The sequence below is a fragment of the Phyllobates terribilis genome, unplaced genomic scaffold (genome assembly GCF_046119375.1).
Source record: "Phyllobates terribilis strain yellow unplaced genomic scaffold, ASM4611937v1 Scaffold_8__6_contigs__length_399053987, whole genome shotgun sequence".
Taxonomy (NCBI): Eukaryota; Metazoa; Chordata; class Amphibia; order Anura; family Dendrobatidae; genus Phyllobates; species Phyllobates terribilis.
In genome coordinates, this window is record NW_027362768.1 from 281812363 (window position 1) to 281835272 (window position 22910).

Below are 22910 nucleotides of genomic sequence, written 5' to 3' on the forward strand. Positions count from 1 at the left end.
CTGTAATGCGTTTTGAGAAGTAACATGCTTAAGCATGGCCGATCCACATTAAAAAAGCAGCCATAGAGTGTCCGGGAACCTTCCCCCACACTTTTCTTAGCCAGGGCTGCTTTTCGGCAGTGTTGGTTTTGGCCCACCAGAGAACCGGAGACTCCTCCGGCGGGCCCTGGCTTCTCCTTCAGGAGAGTTCATAGTGCCGAGGTGAGGCCATGATGATGATAGAGGCCACCATCTGCTTAGTTTTCTGTTACTTGGAATGCAAGTGCAATTATGCAGCCAGCCACCCACCCACCCACAGGCCGCAACACTAAACTGCCAGATTTCTGGGCAGCTTTTTGCACTGGAAATATGGCCTTTTAAGCTCGTGGAGGCGGAAGCTTTTCACAACCTCATGTCGGCGGCGGCCGGGTGTCCATACTCGGTTCCCAGCCGCCACTATATTTCCCGGTATCGCCTCCACCTTCCACAAGCACGGGTCCCACAACATTACCCGTGCCCTCCCCAGTGCACTTACTGGGAAGGACCGCCTAACCACAAACACGTGGACAGGTGAATGTGGCCAGGGACGGTACGGAGCCAGTCCACAACTTTTTTGCTGACAGTTGTATTTAGCTCGGTGAAAGGACTGGCATAGAGGGAAACCCTTTCTAGCCTGCATGTCATTTCTCACAGGAAGTCCTGTAAAGCTGCTTGCACTTGAAATGTGGCCTTTTAGGCTCGTGGAGGCGGAAGCTTTTCACAACCACATGCCTCATGCCTCGTGTCCATACTCGGTCCTCAGCCGTCACTATTTCTCCCGGTGTTGTCTCCGTCTTCTATAAGTGCGGGTCCCTGAACATTACTGCTTTACTGCTGGTACTTTTCTGGGGGAATTTGCTTGCCTCCTACCAGCCTGGAATATTTCCAGCAAACTATGGTACGACGCCATGGTATTAGCGCTACCCCCAGTACCAGTAGCGAAGCCATCCCCAATTTCCTTCTCAGGAATTTTATTTGGTAGACTGAGTGCCTGCCCAAATACATTTTCTCACAAAGGAGCTGAAGAGAGTGGCAGCAGGTGCAAGTTTCTACAGCCTGTTAGATATTAGAGGGTGAACGGCAGCACATTGGATCAGTGGTTCGCACTGAAGACTTGCAGCGCTGGGATCGTAGGTTCAAATCCCAGCAAGGACAACATCTGCAAGGACATTGTATGTTCACCCCGTGTTTGCGTGGGTTTCCACCTCAGTAAAAAAGCAGCCATAGAGTGTCCGGGAACCTTTCCACACACTTTTCTTAGCCAGGACTGCTTCTCGGCAGGGTTGGACAGTCCCACAAGAGAATATAGCTGCAAAGTTAGCGCTATAGGGCTCTTGAGCGGGGGGAGAAAGGTTAGCCCTCAGAATCAAGTCCTCTGGTGGGCACAATGTTTTTCAATATGAAACAGCTTCTCAGTGGGAGTCGTATTTCACCACAGCCATATTCTTTAGCTCAGTGAAAGGACTGGCATAGAGGGAAACCGTATCTACCCCGGCTGTCATTTCTCTGTCACCAGGTTTCGCCCATTGTGACACACGACCATGCCTGGCTGTATGTTCAGCGGTGAGAGCCACAGATCAGGCTGCTGTGTTACAGCTTTCAACAACTTTGCAGCGCTGAGCGGTTTGTCAATTAAGCATTAAGCATGTCATCTTCAGCACAGCCTGTTGCCGCTTGGCCAAGGCAATGCTGCAGTGCTGTCAGCTTGTGACTGATTTGGTCATTTCGGAGATGGAGGAGGAGATGCATGAGCTGAACAATGTGATTACATTGTTATTAAATTGGTGACGCTGTTTTTTATACTAAAGAAAGATCCTATTGTTTTGATTTTTTAAAGTTTTTTTTTAACACAAATGCATTCACCGGGAAATGTCATTTTAACATTTTACAACCTTAGCTGGCAATGTGGTGTGTGACACATCATCAGACACTTCCTGTTTTATGTATGATGGAGGGACTCTGAAAGTCATAAAGCCTATTTTTATAGGGACATCAGACGGCCCTTACTATTCTTAAAAGGCCAGCAGTTGGCCCTAGCTATTGTTAGAGAGCTATCAGCCGGCTATGTTTTGTTGTTCCCATTATTAACAAGGAGGTCTCTTATACTGTTTTTGTGTATCCAGTGACTTCAAGGGCTGCCAAAAATTTGGACGCAACCCAATACCCCTTTGAAGAGACATAGAGGAGGGTCTCAGTAAAAAAAATGTTCCCATTATAAAGGAGCGGGTCTCCTATAAGTGGTAATGGTCATGCTGTGACTACAAGGGCTGCCAAAATTTGAGAAAAACCCCACTAAGAATTTAAAGACACATAGAGCAGGGTCACAGTAACAAGGTACAACATGTTCCCATTAGAAAGGAGAGGGTCTGCTATACAGTTATAGGGTATGCAGTGAGTCCAATGGCTGACAATTTTAGGAAAAACCCCACTAAGAATTTAAAGACACACAGAGCAGGGCCACAGTAACAAGGTACGACTTGTTCCCATTAGAAAGGAGAGAGTCTGCTATACAGTTATAGGGTATGCAGTGAGTCCAAAGGCTGACCAATTTTAGGAAAAACCCCACTAAGAATTTAAAGACACACAGAGCAGGGCCACAGTAACAAGTACGACATGTTCCAATTAGAAAGGAGAGGGTCTGCTATACAGTTATAGGGTATTCAGTGAGTCCAACGGCTGAACAATTTTAGGAAAAGCCCCACTAAGAATTTAAAGACACATAGAACAGGGCCAAAGTAACGACAAATTCCCATTAGAAAGGAGAGAGTCTGCTATACAGTTATAGGGTATGCAGTGAGTCCAAAGGCTTACCAATTTTAGGAAAAACCCCACTAAGAACATAAGACACACAGAGCAGGGCCACAGTATCGTCAAATTCCCATTAGAAAGGAGAGAGTCTCCAAAAATTTGGAGGCACTTCAATGCCCCTTGGAAGAGACGTGGAGGAGGGCCTCATAAGAAAATGTTCCCATTAGAAAGGAGCGGGCCTCCTATACTTGTAAAGCCCATGCACTAAGTGTATGGGCTGACAAACATTTACCCCTGGGGGGGTATACATGAACATACTGTATAAAAAATTTTTTTTACGGGCATCATAAACACCCTTTAAAAAAATTGTGTGGGTGTTGCATCACGGACCACGGTCACTCTGGTGATAAGGTGGTGGAGAATGAGGAGAAGGCATCGCTACACGCGATCTCCTCTTGCCCCGTTTTAAGTGGCTGCTCAAATATTTGGGCATCGCTACACGCGATCTCCTCTTGCCCCGCTTCAAGTGGACCAGGCGAGAGGCCCGAATCTATAAATGGAAAAGTGAACAGCTCTTCAGAGTGTCCAAGTGTGGGATCAGTTGTCTCTGGGTACTCTGCATGGTGGGAGGAAGGAGGATCAGGGTGAGGAATATACGGTCCAGACTCACGGCTACTGAGACTTGACCGTGTGGAAGACAGGGTGGTGGTCATGGTGGCTAAGTGACTGGAAGCATTATCCGCTATCCAACCAACAACCTTTTGACACTGCTCTGGGTTCAATAGTGGTGTGCTGCTGTCCCCTAGAAATTATGACAGGAAGGTCAGGCGAGAAGATGTGGGTGTTTGTTGTGGCACAATTTCAGCTTGCCCACGGCCTTGTCCTCGGCCTCTGCATGCACCATTACCATCACGTCCTGTTCCCCGATCCTTGCAACGTGCCTTGCCCATTTTAAATGGAGGACAGTATCTTCCACGCTCACTACAAATGACTGAGTTTGGAGCGAACTTATATGTGATCCGTGTGACGGAGAAAACAGAGTTTCAAATAGCTGGCCTGTAGGTAAGTAGTTTGAACAGCAAACTGCTGTGAATTGCTTCACTGACACACTGAAAGAAATTTTTAATGGAGGCCAGAAATTGCAGTATTTTCTGACAACGTATATGTGATCCGTGTGACGGAGAAAACACAGTTTTAAATAGCTGGATTTTTAGCACTGTAATATGGAAAGGACCTGGCTATATTCTGCAGTGCCAACAAGCAAATGGCACAGAAAAACCATGTTCTCAACATTGCTTTTTAAGCAAATAATGAGTATTAAGACCACCAAAAAATTATTCCTGGCCCCTGAGACCTGGGCCTTTGTCTAGAAATATCTAACAGCAGCAGAATATAGAATTGGAATAGAGCCTCTTGTGCTATGTGCACTGCAGTCTGCTATATACACTGCCTGCCTGCCTATATACGCTGCCTGCCTGATATCTCTGAAGATGGATTAGTCCTCAGAAGGACTGTTTGTTGAGATGGATATGTGTCTCTAATATAGTCTGTACACATACACTAACTAGAAACAAGCAAATCTCTCCCTAGCTCAGCAGCACCTTTCCCTACACTGTCTGATTCCGGAGTGACTGTGACGAGCATGGCGGCGCCAGGTCTGAAATAGACCTGATGACGCTGTGCGGCCAGCCAATCACTGTAATGCCACAACCAACATGGCTACAGAATTACAGTGAGTGGCAGGCAATCATTGGTGCTCTAAAGAGCGCCAAACATGCAGGGAGGGGACCCGAGTTCCAGTCCGAGTAACCCGGAAATACTCGCCGAGCTTGTCAAGCACCGTGATGCTCATCACTAGTGTTTATGTATACCCCTCAGGGTATAAAAAAAATATTTTTATTCAGTATGTTCATGTATACCCCTCAGGGGTAAATGTTTGTCAGCCCATACACTTAGTGCATGGGCATAACAAGAGACCTGCTCCTTTCTAATGGGAACATTATTTTATGAGGCCCTCCTCCACGTCTTTTCCAAGGTGCATTGGAGTGCCTCCCAATTTTTGGCAGCCCTTGCATTCACTGGATAGGCCAACACTATGGAAGACCCACTTCCTAATAATGGGAAAAAATTTTCATGAGGCCCTCTATGCCTCTTCCAAGGGGCACTGGAGTGCCTCCCAATTTATTTTTCATCCCTTGCATTCACTGCATAGGCCAACACTATGGTATGGGAGACCCATTTCCTAATAATTGGAACATTTTTTCATGAGGCCCTCTACGTCTCTTCCAAGGAGCATTGGAGTGCTTTAAAATTTTTGGCAGCCCTTGCATTCACTGCATAGGTCAACACAATGGGAGACCCACTTCTTAATAATGGGAACATTTTTTTCAGGAGGCCCTCCTCTAAGTCTCTTCAAAGGGGTATTGGGGTGCGTCCAAATTTTCAAAGGGGTATTGAGGTGCGTCCAAATTCTGGGCAGCCCTGCCACTTACTGCATATGCAATAACAGTATAGGAGACCCACTCTTTAGTAATGGGAACAACAAAGCATAGCCGGCTGATGGCTCTCTAAGAATAGTGATGGCCGACAGCTGGCCCTTTAAGAATAGTAAAGGCCGCCTGATGGCCCTATAAAATAGGCTTTGTGACTTTCAGAGTCCCTCCTTCATAAATGAAACAGGATGTGTCTGCTAATGTCTCACACACCACATGGCCAGATAAGGTTGTAAAATGTTAAAATGACATTTCCCGGTGAATGCATTTATCACGGTTGAAAGCAATGCAAAAGTGCAAAAACGCATCAAAACTGCTACGTGTGAACATGGCCCAAGGTGTGGAGGAGTATTTTTGTTTTTGGTTATTTATTTTGCCTTATATACAAGTCATTACCCTGGAAAGGATGTTCCTTAACATATTTCCCAGGAAAATCCATTTTGGTTTTGTTTTTGTATGTTTTATTGTGAGTCCATAAAAGTGGCGTAATACCTCTGACAACATTGTTGACAGCAGTGACTTGGGAGTCAGAAATGCTTCCAGGAGTCTTTCCCATGCTTTTCCCATGTCATTTGAGCACTGTTCCCATCGATTTAGGCAATTTTTAGGCCTCTGCAGACCACCGGGGGGAGCCGCCTGAAAAATGCTCGAGTTTCCCATAGACTTACATTGGGCTGTTGCTCGGGTCGAGCACCCGAGTATTCCAATGTGCTTAACTCAAGCAACAAGCACCCAAGCATTTTAGTGCCCGCCCAGCACTAGTTATAACCTGAAGAGTGAGAGATTGCATGGAGAGGCTGCATCTGCTGATGTAGAAGGCACAGAAAGCTATCCGGAGACTTCAAACAAAACATCCAGGAGAAGGGATACAGGCCTGAACAGGTCTTCAACATGGATGAGACTGGATTATTCTGGAAGAAACTGCCATTGAGAACATACCTGATGATGGAAGAGGTCAAAGCTCCTGGATTTAAGGCACAGAAGGACAGAATTACGCTCATTATGTGTGGGAATGCTGCTGGCCACTTGCTCAGACCCGGTCTGATTTCTAAGTCTGCAAACCCCAGGGCCCTCAAGAACAAGAATAAGAATGCCCTGCCTGTTTACTGGATGCATAAACCCAAGGCCTGGATAATCAAAGTTATAGCATCCAACTGGTTTAACGGGTGTTTCATCCCTGAAGTGGAAAATTATCTTCAATTTAAGGTGTTGCTACTCATGGACAATGCCAGAGGGCACCCCCTTGATCTGTTGTATGATGGTGTACAGATCGAATTCCTCCCTGCCAACATCACCTCCCTCATACAACCTATGGACCAAGGCGTGATCCGAGCATTTAAGTCCCTCTACACACATAACTCTCTGCAACACCTAGGCAATGCAATGAATATGATGGAGGACTTCACCATAAAAGAATACTGGAAGAAATTTACCATAGCATTATGCCTTACAATAATTCAGTCTGTCCCTGAAGAAATGAAAAATTAAACTCTCATTGAAAAACTGTGTCCAGATGCAATGGCTTATTGCCAGAGGAGACTCCACAATGAGGATGTCAACAAGGCTGTGAGACTGGCAAAATTGCTTGGGGGTGTAGGATTTGATGATTGCACCGAAGAAGAAGTCAACACACTCATCGATGTCCACCCTGACCCCCTGACGGATGATGACTTGATTGAGCTGACCAAGTCAGCAAGTGAAGAGGAAGAGAAATCAGCTCAATAACAACAAGAGGGGAATGAGGTTCTTTCAATTGAGCAAATCTTGAAATAATCTTGAGGGCTCAACAGCAATTGCAATCCTAGATAGACGAGTGGGATCCCTATTTTGAGGCTATGTGCCCACAATGCAGAAATGAAGCAGAAAATTTCTGCAGCATTTCTGCATCTCCTTGGCAGAAAAAACTCATGCAGATTGTGCATGCGTTTTTCCTGCAGAATACATGCGGATTCACATGCGTTTCCGCATGCAGATTGACAAGAGCTTTCCAGGCGATAGCATCACTTGGAAAGTGCTTGACAACTAGGTCACACTGTATAAATCCATGCAAACAGCATGGATTTATACAGTGTGAACCTTAAAAATAAAATAAAATAAAGCTATACTCACCCCCGATGTCCCGGCGTGGCTGCAGCGCTGCTTCCTGGCTGGTTCCCGGCTGCCGGCATATCGCGAGACAGAGCGGTGAAGGGCCTGCGGTCACATGACTGTGACGTCACCGAAGGTCCTTTAGCGATGCCGGCATGCAGAGAAGCCTTCGGAAAGGTGAGTATAAACTTTATTTATTATTTTATTCTTTTTTTTTTTACAGGTACAATGGTACCCAGGTCTGGATGTGAGTCTCCTCTCCTCCAGAACTGGGCACCATCCGCACATAGAGACGCATAGAATTCGCTTGTAGAAATGTACAGACGCGCTTTCTATGCGTCTCAATGCAAGTCAATGGCAGCCATTCCGCTGCGCTTCCGCAAAATTAAATGACATGCTGCGGATTTTTGTGCGCAGCATAAACGCTGCGGAAAAATCCGCAGCATGTGCATAGAACATGCGGAATCCCCTTGGGGACCATGGGGCGCGGATTACCTAGCGTTTCACAAGCGTTTACGCTGCAGAAATTCCGCAGCATAAACGCTTGAAAAACGCTACGTGGGCACCCAGCCTGAACATGCTCTGAAAAGGATAAATGGCTTAAATTCAGTCATGGAGACATACAAAACCCTCTACACCACTATGAAAAAACAGCAGCAGCAGGGCAAAATAACTTGGTTCTTCGATCGGAAACCCAAACCCTCACTGGAACCCCTACTCTAAGAAGCCCTGGCAGAAGTAGTCCTGGCAGAAGAGTCTCCTCTACCTGAAGGGGGGGACTCTGACGAGCTGTAACTCCTTAAAGAAGTTGTTCACTATGTGGCACCCTGCTGTTCACAGGTACCACAGGACCCAGGGTGCATGGATGGACTTCTCCACAAGCGGCCCTCACTACATACAAACACCTCCACCCTTCCACCTCACACCACCAGAGGGAGCCTGTTAGGGATATATACAGTACAGACCAAAAGTTTGGACACACATTCTCATTTAAAGATTTTTCTGTATTTTCCTGACTTTGAAAATTGTACATTCACACTGAAGGCATCAAAACTATGAATTAACACATGTGGAATTATATACTTAACAATAAAGTGTGAAACAACTGAAAATATGTCTTATATTCTAAGTTCTTCAAAGTAGCCACCTTTTGCTTTGATGACTGCTTTGCACACTCTTGGCATTCTCTTGATGAGCTTCAAGAGGTAGTCACCAGAAATGTTTTTCACTTCACAGGTGTGCCCTGTCAGGTTTAATAAGTGGGATTTCTTGCCTTATAAATGGGGTTGGGACCATCAGCTGTGTTTGTGCTGTGCAGAAGTCAGGTGGATACACAGCTGATAGTCCTACTGAATAGACTGTTAGAATTTGCATTATGGCAAGAAAAAAGCAGCTAAGTAAAGAAAAATGAGTGGCCATCATTACTTTAAGAAATGAAGGTCAGTCAGTCCGAAAAATTGGGCAAACTTTGAAAGTGTCCCCAAGTGCAGTTGCAAAAACCATCAAGCGCTACAAAGAAACTGGCTCACATGAGGACCGCCCCAGGAAAGGAAGACCAAGAGTCACCTCTACTTCTGAGGATAAGTTTATCCAAGTCACCAGCCTAAGAAATCACAGGTTAACAGCAGCTCAGATTAGAGACCAGGTCAATGCCACACAGAGTTCTAGCAGCAGACACATCTCTACAATAACTGTTAAGAGGAGACTTTGTGCAGCAGGCCTTCATGGTAAAATAGCTGCTAGGAAACCACTGCTAAGGACAGGCAACAAGCAGAAGAGACTTGTTTGGGCTAAAGAACACAAGGAATGGACATTAGACCAATGGAAATCTGTGTTTTAGTCTGATGAGTCCAAATTTGAGATCTTTGGTTCCAACCACCGTGTTTTGTGCGACGCAGAAAAGGAGAACGGATGGACTCTACATGCCTGGTTTCCCACCGTGAGGCATGGAGGAGGAGGTGTGATGGTGTGGGGGTGCTTTGTTGGTGACACTGTTGGGGATTTATTCAAAATTGAAGGCATACTGAACCAGCATGGCTACCACAGCATCTTGCAGCGACATGCTATTCCATCCGGTTTGCGTTTAGTTGGACCATCATTTATTTTTCAACAGGACAATTACCCCAAACACACCTCCAGGCTGTGTAAGGGCTATTTGACGAAGAAGGAGAGTGATGGGGTGCTATGCCAGATGACCTGGCCTCCACAGTCACCAGACCTGAACCGAATCAAAATGGTTTGGGGTGAGCTGGACCGCAGAGTGAAGGCAAAAGGGCCAACAAGTGCTAAGCATCTTTGGGAACTCCTTCAAGATTGTTGGATGACCATTTCCGGTGACTACCTCTTTAAGCTCATCAAGAGAATGCCAAGAGTGTGCAAAGCAGTCATCAAAGCAAAAGGTGGCTACTTTTAAGAACCTAGAATATAAGACATATTTTGAGTTGTTTCACACTTTTTTGTTAAGTATATAATTCCACATGTGTTAATTCATAGTTTTGATGCCTTCAGTGTCAATGTACAATTTTCACAGTCATGAAAATACAGAAAAATCTTTAAATGAGAAGGTGTGTCCAAACTTTTGGTCTGTACTGTATATGGAGGGTGGAGCTAGGCAGTTCAGTCAGTCTGACAGAGTTAGTTGTTGGAGAGCGTGCTGACGCTGAGAGCAGCGAAGACGCAGCACGTCTGAGGGCCCCGAGTGTGGACGACGGCAAGGAGGAAAGGAGAGAGGAGTTAAGGGGCAGGGGAGCATCATAGGCTCACCCCGAAGATACAAACCGGACACCGGGTCCATGCCTACAGGGTCCTTTATACCCAGTAGGGACCACCGGCATTCCAGGAGGACTACAAGTCCCTGGCAGACCTGAAGCTAGACCCATTACAGGACCAGGAACTACGAAGACCCCGGCGACCAGGGATAGTGGTTGCCAGCAGAAGGTCCTACTACCGAGCGACAGGTGATGGAACAGCATGACACATGAGCTAGGCCCAGTTGCAGGCTGGCCAGGAGCATACAGAGAGGCAGACACGGACCAGGAGGCCTTATACCCGCTCACTGGGGAGAAGTCCTGAAGTGCACCCATCCTACTGAGTACCCTGGACCGTACCTGACATCGGCACCAGTAAAGGTATTGAAGTGAATCCCCTGTCTCTGTCAATTACTCCTGCTGCGCCATCCCACCTGCACTACAAGTCCCAGCATCACCACCACCATACTCCACACTGCCCCGGGGGCCCGCTGCACCCGCTGCCCCGGGGGCCAGCTCCACCTGTGGGGAGCAGAAACACCTCAGCTGCTATCCAATCACACCCCGGAGGTCTGTAGCAGCGCTGGTAAACCTTACCAGGTACCACAAGTGGCATCACAAACTATTTACTTTATTTTTATCTCTATCCAAGTTACATTCCCCTTTTTGGCTGACTGCCCTGGGCCACGGACCAGGCCAGCCACTGTGACATACCCCCCTTCCCCAGCATCCATAGGCCCGGCTGCCGAGTACCCCATTGCCCCGGGGGCGCGTCAACTTCTGGCGTCACGAACAGGATTTCGTGCCCGTTGCCACCGGGTACTGTGCGCATTAAAGAACTGTGTCGCATACCGTGGTGAAGTTTTCCCACCAATTGCCGCTGTTTCCCGCCATTGTCCGCCATTTTCGAGTCGCCGCGCAGGAAGAAGAGGGACGTAACCGCGGGAATCGGAGAGGCATGACTGCTGGAAGTGCGCGAAGCTCAAGCCCCGCCTCGCACTCTGACGCAGCACCAGGAAGCGTCAGGTCCTGGAAGGAGACCGTTGTCTGCGGAGCTGCGGCCTACCCGATTAAAGAAGCAGGAGGTAGGCTACGGTTCACTAGGGGGGCGCAACCATGGCCGACGACCAGGGAGACGCCGGAGCACCGGATAACGCTCCTGATGCTCAATTTGCACCCGGCGCTGCTCAGGCCGGAGCGGCTGCCCCACCAGCAGGGGTCGTAACTCCGTTGGTGCCCATGGCCCTGCCGTATATCCCTGGATCAAAATGGCTTCCCCAGTATGATGGCAAACCAGACACCCTGTCTGGGTTCAAGAGAAAGATATGCGGTGTACTAGATATGTAGTCAATGACTGGTAAACAGAGAGCCGCTATTGTGCTGGGACAATTGACTGGTGCCGCAGAACGGGAAGTTGAAACCTGGCCAGCTGCAGACCAGGAATCAGTATCCACTATCTTTAAGAGACTGCAAACTGTCTTTGAAAACCGCACTGAGACAGTTCTCCGGATGAGGTTCTACCACTGTACCCAGAAACCTGAGGACAGTATTGCGGGCCCTGAAACAGGTTAGTCCAGCCAGCATACAAGATGAGAATAAAATGCTGACGGAACAATTCATCCGGGGGTTGAGGTACCAGGAGGAGAGCAGAAATGTACGGTGGTGGGCTTTAGATCATCCAGATGCCACCTTTGACACCCTGAAGGACATGGCTATTAAGGGTCTACAGCCCATGGAAACATCAGGGACTGCTATCCAGCGTTACCAGGGTGGGGCCACCCCAGTGGCCGCAGCACCCACTGCTCCTTCATTGACGGCTGAAACAAAGATGCAGACAGTGCCCCCTAGCGAGCTGGACAACCTGCGCTCTGAAGTGCGTCAGCTAAGTAAAACCCTGACCACTGTCTTGAGCACCCTGCAGCTACAGACGGAGCCCGAGCCGGAAGGAAGGATCCTACTCACCGACAGTCCTGAGGATGTCCCCTGTATGAGGAGAAGAAGGAAGACAACGCCACCCCATAGGAGGACAACGCCACCCCAGAGGAGGACAACGCCACCCCGTGAGAGGACAAACGACCAACGTCGCCCTCCAAGGCAGGCCACACAGTGCGAAACTGTCCTTTAAACGGGCAAACCCTGGGGCCGAGGGCCGACACCCAGGAGTAACTCAACCAGGCCCATCAATCTGGTACGACCGGTTCATAGGAGGAAGGCCTTTCCTGTCCATCGTGCTGGACGGCATAGCAACACCTGCGTTACTGGACAACGGCTCACAGGTAACCATCATACCTGATGTCCTCTACAAAAGGTACTGGTCCATAGATGAACTCCACCCGCCAGCTCCGAACCTCTCTGTGTATGCCTCTAAAGGCCTTCCTCTTAACCTAGTAGGGGTTAAGGACGTGACAGTGAAGGTGGGGAGAGTGGAACTAAAGGACCAAGGACTAATTGTTATAGAATCTAACCCTGATGATACCAATCTGTATATGATACTTGGTACAAATATTGTTGGTAACTGTTTGGGAGAAGTGTTGTTTTTACTCCAACAGATTGCTGACACTGCCAAACCAGGGCAGAGGAAGGTGCTCCAGAGAGAAATTCGAGCCCTCCTGTACCAGCAACAGGTAAAGCTAACAGGTGGTGAGATTGGTAATGTACGAGTGACAGACCCGATACCCATTGTGATTCCCCCGATGAGTGAAATGCTGATTTGGTGTAGGTCTCAAGGGACAGAACTACCAGGCGGTAGTGGAGCCCAATAGCTCAGAGCACAGACCTACACTCCTAACTGCCAGAGGGGTAGTTGACGTATGCAATGGGAGGGTGCCCGAGCGACTCCTAAATTGTGGGGAGGAGGAAGTCAAATTGCCAAGGTATGCCACTGTTGCTAGATTGTATACTGTGAATGATGTTGCCATACACACAGTGGAATCCTTGACCCCACCAGATACAGTGGAGGACAATGACTCCAAAGCTCAGCTGGAGGATTGGTGTCAACAACTCCATGTTGGGACTGACGCCACTTCTGTCCATCAGAATCACGGTGTTTACAGAGTGGTTCAGGAATATGAAGAAGTGTTTAGTAAACACCCACTTGACTTTGGAAGGGTTAAAGGGGTAAAACACCACATACCCACCGGTAACCATCCACCCATTAAGGAGCGTTACTGACCCATACCATCAGCACATTATCAGCAAGCCAAGGAAATGTTGCGTGACATGAAAAAGGCAGGGGTAGTAAGGGATATCTGTAGCCCTTGGGCAGCTCCCCTGGTCCTGGTCAGGAAAATGGACAGTAGCATGAGGATGTGTGTAGATTATAGACAGATTAATAACAAAACACATAAAGATGCAAACCCTTTGCCCCGTATAGAGGAATCCCTGGCTGCACTAAAATCTGCCAATTACTTCTCTACACTGGATCTCACTAGCGGGTACTGGCAAGTCTCTGTTGCTGAGGAAGACCGGGAGAAGGCGGCCTTCACCACCCCGATGGGACTGTGCGAGTTAAACAGTATGCCATTTGGACTCTGCAATGCACCTGGAACGTTCCAGAGGCTGATGGAGTGCTGCTTGGAACATCGGAACTTCGAGACAGTGCTGCTGTACCTGGATGACGTTATTGTGGCGCCCTGCTACGCCCTGCTACGCACAGGTGCCACAGAACCCAGTAGGGTGCATGGATGAACTTCTCCACAAGAAGCCCTCATTACATTCACACACCTCCACCCTACCACTTCAGACCAGCAGAGGGAGCCCGTTAGGGATATATATAGGGAGGGTGGAGCCAGGCAGCTCAGTCAGAAGTTAGTTGAGTGAGAAGTAGGCTGGAGAGCGTGCTGACGCTGAGAGCAGCGAAGACGCAGCTCGTCTGCTGCTGCCGTAGTGAGGGCCCTGAGTGCGGCCGACGGCAAGGAGGAAAGGAGAGATGAGTTGAGGGGGCAGAGGAGCGTACCAGGCTCACCCCGAAGTATACACCGGACACCGGGTCCGCACCTGCAGGGACCCTTTACACCCAGTAGGGACCACCGGATACCTGGAGGACTGCAAGTCCCAGGTCAAACAACGCTGACTACTGTACCAGGGCTAGGAGTCACGGAGGCCCCAGTGATCTCCAAGAGAAGGCCCTACCACCAGGTCAGCAAGTGCAAGAGAGAAAGAGAGACAGTAATAAAGCCAGGCCTAGCTCCAGGCAGGTCAGAAGCTTAGCAAGTGAAAGCAACGGATCAGTAGGCCCTATACCCGCTCACTGGGGAGAGTCCAGAAGTGCACCCTGCGTACCGAGTACCCTGGACCATACCTGGATCTACATCAGTAAAGCTACTGAAGCGAACCCCCGTGTGAGTGTCCGTCATTTCTTCCTGAACCACCCTGACCGTCTCTCCCCTGTACCACCATCCATTACCCCACGCTGCCCTGAGGCCCGCTCCACCTGTGGGGAACCGTCCCATCATAAGCTGCCCTACCATCTGCCTCAGAGGACTGCTCCGCAGCGGCGGCCCCCCTTTAGCCGCATTCCACAGGTGGCGTCACCAACTTTCCAAATCCCCTATAAATAATTCTCCTTTTGGGTGACTGCCCTGGGCCACGGACCGGGCCAGCCACCGTGATATCCCCCACCGACATCCAGAGGCCCGGCTGCCGAGTACCCCACGGCCCTGGGGGCGAGTCATCATCGTGTACTCGAGGACGTATGAGGACCATCTGAAGCACCTGGCGGAGGTATTTGAAGCATTGTCCCGGTATGGGATGAAACTAAAGCCTTCTAAATGCCACTTGCTCAAGCAGAAGGTTCAGTACCTGGGGCACGTAGTCAGCTCGGAGGGAGTAGCACCAGACCCGGAGAAGGTCACTGCCATCCAGAAGTGGCCTGAACCAAGAAGCATCAAAGAAGTACGGCAATTCCTGGGAATGGTCGTTTACTACAGGAGGTTCATAAAGGACTATACCAAAAAGGTAGCACCTCTACAAGACCTCCTGGTAGGACAGTCCAAAAGAGGAAAAAGTCCCCCATTCCAGTGGGGCAAAGAACAGGCTGAATCCTTTGCAGTAATGAAGGAAATCCTGACTGGTGAAGAAATCCTGGCTTACCCTGACTACAGCCAGCTTTTCCTGCTGTACACCGACGCCAGCAACGAGGGACTGGGAGCTGTGTTGTCCCAGAAGCAAAATGGAAGAGAGAAGGTAATTGCATATGCCAACAGGAAGCTACGCCCCACCGAGAGGAACCCAGAGAACTACAGTTCCTTTAAGCTGGAGTTCCTGGCCTTGGTCTGGGCTATCACTGAAAGGTTCAAGCATTGCCTAGCCTCAACTAAGTTTACAGCTTTCACTGACAACAATCCCTTGACACACCTGGAGACAGCCAGGTTGGGAGCCATGGAACAGCTTTGGGTGGCCAGACTGTCAAATTATCAGTTCACCATCAAGTACCGGGCAGGTCACAAGAACACCAATGCCGATGCCCTGTCAAGAATGCCTCACCAGTCAGACACCGAGGATAAAGTGGATGATTTAGAGAAAGTTGAATTACCTGCTTTCCACCGAAGCGGAGTGGTCCATGAGCAACACGTCACCAGAAGATGTCAGGGAAGGACGCTGAATCCTCTACCCCACCACAGTTGGAAGGAGACCCAGGACAGTGACCCAGTTGTCAGCCTTATCAAAAGACTGATCACCCAGGAAGGTTCTCACCTGGAGAAGGATGCTCCTCCACAAGCCAAGCAACTGTGGAATGAAAGAAGCCGGCTGTTTATCTACAGAGAGAAGCTGTGCAGAAGATATGTCAACCCCAAGACCCATGAAATGGTGTGGCAGATTGTTGTACCCAGGACAGATATCCAGATGGTGTTGGAAGCCTACCACGATCAAGCAGGTCACTTTGGCTGGAAGAAGCTGTAAACTTTGTTGAAGGAAACATTCTACTGGGTTGGAATGCGGAGCTTCATAGAGAGGTGGTGCCAGAATTGTGGGCCCTGTAGCCTCAGAAGAAAAGACTACGGCAGCCAGAAAGCACCCTTGCAGTCCATCAAAACAACCCAGCCCCTGGAGATTGTCGCTCTGGATCACGTCAAGCTGTCACCCAGCAGGTCAGGCTACTCCTATGCCCTGACTATGGTGGATCACTATTCCCGGTTCCTGGTGGTAGCCCCTGTCAAGGATCTGACAGCAGAAACTGCAGCAAGAACATTCCAAGCATACTTCTGCAGGCCCCATGGATACCCGTACAAAATGCTGAAGGATCAAGGCCCTGCCTTTGAAACCGAGCTGTTTAAAGAATTCTGCCACCTGTACGGATGCAAAAAGATCCGGACTATGCCGTACCACCCTCAAACCAATGGTTTGTGTGAGAAAATGAACAACATCGTCATAGACCTGCTGAAAACCTTACCTTTGGAAGAAAGAAATCAGTGGGCAGACAAGCTACCTGACCTGGTAGATCTGTACAATCACATACCTGTGAGTTCTACAAATTGTACCCCAGCGTACCTCATGAGGGCAAGACCTGGAAAATTGCCCATGGACCTGGAGCTCGGAGTGGTAGAACCTGCAGCAGATATGTCCACTGAAGACTGGGATACAAATCGCAAAAGAGCAGTACAGGAGAGTACAGGCCTGTGTCGAAGACAGTCTGAACAGAGTAAGGGAAAGACAGGAAGAACAGTACAATAAACATGCACCAGCAGAACCCTTGGTACCTGGAGAGATAGTGCTAAAGCGTAAGAGAAGAGGTCACAAGCTCGATGACCAGTGGGAAAGAGAGCCCTACACAGTACTGAACTCCAAATTTGACAACAGTAAAACCTGCCTTATTAGCAAAGATGGAGGTAAAACAACTACAACAGTCTCAAGAGACCATCTGAAAGTGTGCCCAAGTCTACTGAAGACAACGGAAGAAGTGCCTCCTATAGCACCAGAAGAACCCAAGGAAGATGGGCTTCACACAGTTCTAGGACATTTCCCTGCAGACTGGCCTCAACTTGATGGAGCAGTGATTATAACCGTAATACATTTCTATCAGCCACAAGAAGAACCTGTGAGCGCTCTAGAAGAAGTGACACCCCAGTGCTACTAAGGTCCACACGCAGCACACAAGGACAAATCCCTGCCCGTTTTAGGGAATAAGCATGAAGTGCCTAAATTGTAAATAGTTACCCAGTTGGGTATTGCCTATTATTTATTGTGTAGACTGTCAATATTATGTGTGCATTTAGTTACCCGTCAGGGTACAAAGACTTGTAGGTTGAGGACTGTGAGCAGCCAAAAACTGTTCTTGTATATAGTTGCACTTATCAAAGTGCCCCCTTTAAATGACCACAGAATAAAAACCCGTTTGGCGTGGCCGAAGACGTGGTCCAGCACCTGGATCACTTATGCCCTGTAGCCACGCCCAGGGCCTACGTTGAGGGTGTTCAGGTGGGTCCCTCATGTTCTTTCATTGGTGAAATGGACACCTGGTTACGGGACATACTGTAACTTAATTGTTATTATAATTATTATTATTGTTATTGTTGTAACCTGTTTTATAAAATTATTCAGTCCGGGAGTACTGAATTGTACTAGGGGGGAATGTGGCACCTTGCTGTACACAGGTACCACAGGACCCAGGGTGCATGGATGGACTTCTCCGCAAGAGGCCCTCACTACATACAAACACCTCCACCCTACCACCTCACACCACCAGAGGGAGCCCGTTAGGGATATATATATGGAGGGTGGAGCTAGGCAGTTCAGTCAGTCAGACAGAGTTAGTTGTTGGAGATCGTGCTGACGTTGAGAGCAGCGAAGGCGCAGCACGTCTGCTGCCGTATTGAGAACTCCGAGTGTGGCCGATGGCAAGGAGGAAAGGAGAGAGGAGTTAAGGGGCAGAGGAGCATCATAGGTTCACCCCAAAGATACAAACCGGACACCGGGTCCGCGCCTACAGGGTCCTTTATACCCAGTAGGATCCACTGGCATTCCAGGAGGACTACAAGTCCTGAAGCTAGACCCATTACAGGACCAGCAACCACGAAAGCCCCAGCGACCAGGGATAGTGGTTGTCAGCAGAAAGTCCTACTACCGAGCGACATGTGAAGGAACAACACGACACATAAGCTAGGCCCAGTTGCAGGCTGGCCAGGAGCATACAGAGAGGCAGACACGGACCGGGAGGCCTTATACCCGCTCACTGGGGAGAAGTCCTGAAGTGCACCCATCCTACTGAGTACCCTGGACCGTACCTGACATCGGCACCAGTAAAGGTATTGAAGCGAATCCCCTGTCTCTGTCAATTATTCCTGCTGCGCCATCCCTGTGCCTGCACTACAAGTCCCAGCATCACCACCACCATACTCCACACTGCCCCGGGGGCCCGCTCCACCTGCTGCCCCGGGGCCAGCTCCGTCCAGAAAATCAAGAAAAAGTCCTCCAAAATTCGCAGTAAAATTCATATTAGCTGTATTTGTGGTGTTCAAAAACTGAACAAAAGCCGTAAAATCTTCTGCGGCACCCGACCAAACGATGAAAATGTCATCAATATATCTTAAAAAAGATCTAATGTACTTAACAAACGGATTTTTGCAGGAAATGATAAAAAAAAAATATTTTATCTTTTTTTGAAACACAATTTATCGTTTCCTGCAAAAATCCGTTTGTTAAGTACATTAGATCTTTTTTAAGATATATTGATGATATTTTCATTGTTTGGTCGGGTGCCGCAGAAGATTTTACGGCTTTTGTTCAGTTTTTGAACACCACAAATACAGCTAATATGAATTTTACTGCGAATTTTGGAGGACTTTTTCTTGATTTTCTGGACGTTTCCATCTCAATTGAAAATAACACTATTCACACAAAATTATTTAAAAAACCTTCAGCTGGTAACACTTTGTTACATTATAATAGTGCTCATCCAGTGCATACTAAATCTGGGGTTCCATACAGCCTATTTCTCCGTCTGCGCAAATTGAATACTTCTGACCAAACCTTTCTTGATCAGGCTTCGGAGTTCAAAAACTACTTTCTTGCTCGTGGTTATCCTAGACATGAACTAAATACCGCACTTGAGAAAGCAGAAAAATTTACACGAGATAGTCTTTTATCAAAACGCTATAAGTCATCCTTCCATCATGCACAAACGGCTACTAAAAGGTTTGTTTTTCATTTCAAACATAGTCCCATTAATGACACATTTAAAAAAGCAATTTTGAACAATTGGCATCTTTTGGAGTCTGATCCAGATTTATTATCAGTGGCCAAAAACAAACCTATAGTATCCTACATGCATAGTCAGAATATAGGAGACTTAGTCAGTAAACACAGACTCCCAGTGGAATCTAAAAATTGGTTGCAGAAAAGCATTCCCTCCGGGAATTTCAGATGCGGTTCTTGTTCTTTTTGTAATCTGCACCTCACGACTAATCCCTTGCATATTGGCCAGATTACACATTTTGTTAAGGATTTCATTACCTGTAGGTCCAAGAATATTGTTTATGGAATTTTTTGTCCTTGGAATTTTTTTTACATAGGGAAGACTATACGTTCTTTATTTATTAGGATCAGGGAGCATTTACATTCCCTAGAAACCCAAAAGGGCTCCAAAAGATTTATCAAGCATGTTACTGAATTTCATAATGCTAACCCTAAATCATTGAAATTTGCTGGCTTAGAACTAGAGATGAGCGCTGTTCTACTCGAACTGTTCGCCAATCTCAAATTCGAGCTGTTTTGGGCGGTGTTCGAGCCGTTCAGCGAACACAAACAATTTGAGAAAAATTCGGCTGTTTGAGGTTATGTTCGATAACTGTTCGTGCACCAAAATCATAACTGGATTTTTTCTCAGTAATGATGAAAATTAATGTTAATACGCAGTTTGAGTGTACAGCGGGGTGGGGGGAGGGGCAGGGGATGGATCTCTGCAGGAACAATGAAGATCTCCATTTTTTTTTCTCTTTCCCGCATTTACAGTGGGGAGGTGCAATCTGTCAGCCTATCAGCAGCGCACACACGGAGCGAAGTGCTTTTTTTCACACAAGCAAGGGCATGTGTCATTGGCAGTGTATGTCACATGTCCTTGCCCTATAAGACCAAGCCATTTTCCCCGTCGCCACCATTTTCTCACTGCTGCAGCTGCGTGTTAGACGGCACCGCTGTTGCTGTGTGCGCTATACCTTGTTAATTTCAAGCCAATTTTCGCACAAATCTACAGATAGCTTGGGAGTAGGGAATAGTTGTGATTGCAGTCCTTTTAAGGACTAGGTTACAGCATTTCCTGTGACTTTTATCAGGCAGGTCTGTGCTCTTAAATAGATAGGTTGTGGGAGTAAAGACTAATTGTAATTGGAGTCCTTTTCAGGACTAGGTTACATCAGTTCCTATCAGTTTTTGCCAGGCAGGTCTGTGCCAGTGCTGTGCAAGTTTTTTTCACAACATTTGGCTGAATCTAGCAAAGCTAATCCTTTTTGGCCTATTGCAGAGTGTGTTAGTCAGTGGAGTAGCCTATCTGTGTTGCAAGATATACCACCTGTGTATAGAATACCAATTTTTTTACTGCACCTAGTGAAGTAAAATCTTTTGGGCATAGCATCATTCTATTAGTCCATCTATACTGACCTCCATCAGGTTGCAAATTGAATATAATTTTTTTCTGCATCTAGCTCTGAAAAAATATTGGGCTTCTAGCTGTGTGTGGGACTTGTTCTATTAGTCCATCTATACTGACCTCCATCAGGTTGCAAACTGAATATATTTTTTTCTGCATCTACCTCTGAAAAAATATTGGGCTTCTAGCTGTGTGTGGGACTTGTTCTATTAATCCATCTATACAGACCTCCATCAGGTTGCAAACTGAATATATTTTTTTCTGCATCTACCTCTGAAAAAATATTGGGCTTCTAGCTGTGTGTGGGACTTGTTCTATTAATCCATCTATACAGACCTCCATCAGATTGCAAACTGAATATATTTTTTTCTGCATCTACCTCTGAAAAAATATTGGGCTTCTAGCTGTGTGTGGGACTTGTTGTATTAGTCCATCTATACTGACCTCCATCAGGTTGCAAATTAAAAATAATTTTTATCTGCATCTACAGTACCTCTGAAAAAATATTTGGGCTTCTAGCTGTGTGTGGGACTTGTTCTATTAGTCCATCTATACTGACCTCCATCAGGTTGCAAATTGAATATAATTTTTATCTGCATCTAGCTCTGAAAAAATATTTGGCCTTCTAGCAGTGTGTGGGACTTTCTCTATTAGTCCATCTATACTGACCTCCATTAGGTTGCAAATTCAAAATAATTTTTATCTGCATCTACCTCTGAAAAAATATTTGGGCTTCTAGCTGTGTGTGGGACTTGTTCTATTAATTCATCTATACAGACCTCCATCAGGTTGCAAACTGAATATATTTTTTTCTGCATCTACCTCTGAAAAAATATTGGGCTTCTAGCTGTGTGTGGGACTTGTTGTATTAGTCCATCTATACTGACCTCCATCAGGTTGCAAACTGAATATATTTTTTCTGCATCTACCTCTGAAAAAATATTGGGCTTCTAGCTGTGTGTGGGATTTGTTCTATTAATCCATCTATACAGACCTCCATCAGGTTGCAAACTGAATATATTTTTTTCTGCATCTACCTCTGAAAAAATATGTGGCCTTCTAGCAGTGTGTGGGACTTTCTCTATTAGTCCATCTATACTGACCTCCATCAGGTTGCAAACTGAATATAATTTTTTTCTGCATCTAGCTCTGAAAAAATATTTGGCCTTCTAGCAGTGTGTGGGACTTTCTCTATTAGTCCATCTATACTGACCTCCATCAGGTTGCAAATTCAAAATAATTTTTTGTCTGCATCTAGCTCTGAAAAAATATTGGGCTTCTAGCTGTGTGTGGGACTTGTTGTATTAGTCCATCTATACTGACCTCCATCAGGTTGCAAATTAAAAATAATTTTTATCTGCATCTACAGTACCTCTGAAAAAATATTTGGGCTTCTAGCTGTGTGTGGGACTTGTTCTATTAGTCCATCTATACTGACCTCCATCAGGTTGCAAATTGAATATAATTTTTATCTGCATCTAGCTCTGAAAAAATATTTGGCCTTCTAGCAGTGTGTGGGACTTTCTCTATTAGTCCATCTATACTGACCTCCATCAGGTTGCAAATTGAATATAATTTTTATCTGCATCTAGCTCTGAAAAAATATTTGGCCTTCTAGCAGTGTGTGGGACTTTCTCTATTAGTCCATCTATACTGACCTCCATCAGGTTGCAAATTAAAAATAATTTTTATCTGCATCTACCTCTGAAAAAATATTTGGGCTTCTAGCAGTGTGTGGGACTCATTGTATTAGGCCATCTATACCAAGCTCCACCAGCTTTGAAATTAATAATAATTTTTAGCTGCATCTAGCCCTGAAAATAATTTTTCCCAATAGTGGTAGCAATAGAAATATGGGGCGCGCGCCTGGCTAACAAAAATATACGCTTCATAACACAAAACACCAGCCTAGCGCACTGCATTAATAAGATGGCATCATCATCTCTCCCAGTGCTAGGCCTACTACGCAGGCTAGTATTCCTGTGCCTAAAACACAATGTATGGGTCCGCGCTAGCCACTATGCTGAGGGGTATAAAGCTGCTGCTAACGCTTTATAACAATTCAATTGGCAGATTTTCACAGAGCTCTTCCACAACGCCCACCCATCGGGCAACAGTTGCCCACCCTCCCTATGGAATCTAGTGGCGAATAGTTGATGCCATTAATCAGAGCGTCAGTTGCCCCGTCAACGTGGCAAGCATACGGTAAGGCATGGGAAGAGTGGACACGACTAG